The 3,329-nt window shown below is 39.4% G+C and overlaps 1 protein-coding gene and 1 long non-coding RNA gene across 7 annotated transcripts in view; one reads left to right on the forward strand and one right to left on the reverse strand.

The window, feature by feature from the left end:
* Positions 1-3,329, forward strand: part of LOC117956955 (elongation factor 1-alpha-like) — a 14,074-nt gene that overhangs the window by 7,171 nt on the left and 3,574 nt on the right. The gene's annotated exons all lie outside the window — the stretch shown is intronic.
* LOC117956959 overlaps positions 2,143-3,329 on the reverse strand; it is a 4,091-nt gene continuing 2,904 nt past the window's right edge. Inside the window, exon 2 of the long non-coding RNA XR_004659407.1 lies at positions 2,143-2,508. This is a non-coding gene — a long non-coding RNA (uncharacterized LOC117956959). The remainder of the gene's footprint in view (positions 2,509-3,329) is intronic.

The following is a 3,329-nucleotide window of genomic DNA, read 5'->3' on the forward strand; positions in this document are numbered from 1 at the left end:
GCTCACGCTCAGCCTTCAGTTTGTCCAGCACCCAGGCGTACTTGAAGGAGCCCTTTCCCATCTATTGTGGTTAAAACAACATAAAAAGAGCAGGGAAGCAGGGAGAGTAAAATACAGAAAAATAAAAATGTTTTCGTAATTTTTTTAAATAATATAATTTGCTTAAAGTCTGTAATTAATTTACTTTACTATAATGTGCCTATGGATTTTATCCAGGGTTTGATGTAGACAGTAATTTGTGTCTTCTAAAGGGATTTATTTTAGCATTTACTATAATTTTAAACTGTTAATATGAAACTAAAAGGTTAACTTCTTTATTGTCTTTTAGGTAGAGGACTAAAATAACTTCCTTGTTAGTCTTCAATCGTTACTAATTTTTAAAGTTGCTACCCATAAGGAAATGCTGATGTTTTAAATCAGTGATTTATGTATTTGAGGCTGTTTTCCCCCAATTTTTAGCTATATCAGTAACATATTTTAAGTGTTAAAAACTTGAACTGCAATCTATCAAAGCAGGAGACATATTCACATCCTATTCTGTATGATCACCTGGTTAAAGGTAGTACACATTTTTCAACAGTGGATGGCACTTGTAACCGTGAAACGACCCATGGTACTAACCACGGTAAGCCAATCAGAGGCAGAGTAAGGCGGGTCATGAGGCACGTCCTTCGACGTCAACACGTCTAGCGGATCCGATCAAGCATCTACCCAAAATTAAGGAGCAGTTTACATCCGCCAAACCAGTTTTCCACACCTGTAACGTTAATGCGTCACAGTTTGTGGCCTCGTTGCGTTTTAGTTTTACAGGGTGTTAATATTTGTTAATAACTCAAATTTAACGTATGGCCTCCGATATTAAAAAAAAACCAACCTCTTGGGCTTCCTTCTCGAACTTCTCGATGGTTCTCTTGTCGATTCCTCCGCACTTGTAGATCAGATGGCCGGTGGTGGTGGACTTGCCGGAGTCGACATGGCCAATTACCACGATGTTGAGGTGGAACTTTTGCTTTCCCATTTTGATGCACTGGTTAAAAACGACACGGGGAGCCGTTATTTTGACTTAATAAAATGATATATTCAGACTAAAATTCGTTTAGAAAATGAAGGCAAGCTCAGTGGCGCGAGCAGTCACGGACTCCAACCGTTGATATAAATACGTTTAACGTTATAGCGTAACTATGGACTCCAACGGTTATTAGAAACAGTTCAGCTAACGTTAGCTAGCGGGCCATTAAACACCCGCTAATCAAATCTAACCAAGTAAATGAGACAGTCTCATCAAGTTACTAGATACCTTACATAATTGTAAGAAATTACAAATTACACAAAACAACAACGCCTACTGACTCATGTGTTCAAAATTGCACTAATTAAAGTTAAATATATAATTTGCACTCGAAAAAGCAGAAGTATCAGTGGCTTTTTATAAAATCTTAATATATAAAACCAATAGATACTATAGTTCACCTTAGAATGTAAACTATATGAAACCATAACAACTATTATTAGAAAATAAAGCAGTCAGTGACATTTCCCCTTCTGGAAATGTAATCCAAACTATTAGATTAGCATCCAAAGCCCTCCTCTCGATGTATTTTATGTAGGCGAATAGCTTTTGGTGGTATTTAAGGAGTTTTGAGTTCTTGTAGAAACTATTACCACAGCAATAGTATTTTCTCTCACCTGTTAACAAGCTAAATGAAGGTGGTTGATGCCTGTCGTATCCTGCTTGATCTATCTGCACCTTCACTTACTGCTGTTTCCGTAAAAGAGGAACACTATTCGACGGGTGACCAGACTTCAACACAACAGAAAAGTTATCTGAGGACAACGCCTTCCTCTAACCTCCTCCTCCTCTTCCTCCTGGTCACATCTCATGAATAATTCTACAGTTGCTCAAATTGTTCTGTGTACCCATGCACAACTGTACTTTGCCAGCTTGTTTTGCCAGTCTGGTCTTGCTTATTATATCATATAAAACACACCTTAAGGACTTGCCTCCCCCATTTTTTGTACAAATGTGTCTCCAATCTACAGAAGGAATGAGACCAACTGCTGCTCTGTTATTTATGTTAGAAGTTTACGGTGAGATGTTGCTGCAGTTTGCAATTAAAAACACATTTTTTTGTTTTCTGTTGGCAATGTTTAAGATTTTTATTGTTTTGGTTTCAACTTAATTATGATCACAGCTTTCCCTAAAAGGCACGAGCCTTCCTTTCCTGCGGAAACTTTTCCGATGGGTTTTAATCAGCATAAGCCAGTCCTTAAGTAGAGAGCTCTGCCTCAGAGCAGACGGCGCTGGGTGGCAGGGAAGAAGAAGGGATGGTGCGGGCCGCTGCTGCTGAGACGTGACTCTTTGTTGGACGTCCTGCATGTGAATTCATTTCTTCTTTTCGGCCTTCTGTGCAGACTTGGTGACCTTTCCACCGGAGGCGAGCTTCTTGTCAACTGACTTGATGACACCGACGGCCACGGTCTGCCTCATGTCGCGCACAGCAAAGCGACCTGAGGGGTGAAGATGGACGAATAAGATAAAAACAGAAGAGTGAATGAGAGGCTGAAACAATGCCTTTGATATGAGTAATGAGCCGCTGAATATTAAAGACCAATATTTTTAACTAAGTAATTGATCACAAACATTACCAGTAGAAAAGTTCATGATTCACAAAGGGTTTAGGACATACATTAATGATAGCAATCATATCACATCTATACAGAAACAAGGCTGCCCACTTAGTCAATTACTTTTCAACTTTTTTTTATTGCTCACAAAGAGGAGACTGCTTTAGAAGAAATATCCACATTCTTAAAGATTACTGCCTGTTGGCTCAGCTGAGGCCTCTTGTGTTTTGGTGTGACCCAGCCTATGAGGCTATGTGGAAAGACATAGAGTTATCTTCAATGGCCATACAGTACCTATACAGTCAGTATTGGGCTGGTCCAACAGAGTTAATAAAGCACTACTTTGCACTGGGTTGTTTGACCGCAGCTCCGCTCGCTCAACGAAGCAGCTTCGAGTGGTTTGGGAGTGCTGTGGGTGGAGTATAAGTGGTGACTACAGCTGCATACGCTGTGGAGGGAGTCATTTTCACTAGACGTGATGACTAGAGAGATTTTAATAAGACAGACTTTAACAGATTTTACCGGTTTAAAAAAGATTACTTAATTAACGTAATAATGGAATCACTGCTATGAGGGTTTCTGGACAATAGTTATTACTTAATGGCGTTAATTAATTTCCAATAATATACACTCACCGGCCACTTTATTAGGTACACCTGTCCAGCTGCTCGTTAACACTTAATTTCTAAGCAGCCAATCACATG

This window comes from Etheostoma cragini, chromosome 14 (genome assembly GCF_013103735.1).
Source record: "Etheostoma cragini isolate CJK2018 chromosome 14, CSU_Ecrag_1.0, whole genome shotgun sequence".
In the NCBI taxonomy this organism is placed as follows: Eukaryota; Metazoa; Chordata; class Actinopteri; order Perciformes; family Percidae; genus Etheostoma; species Etheostoma cragini.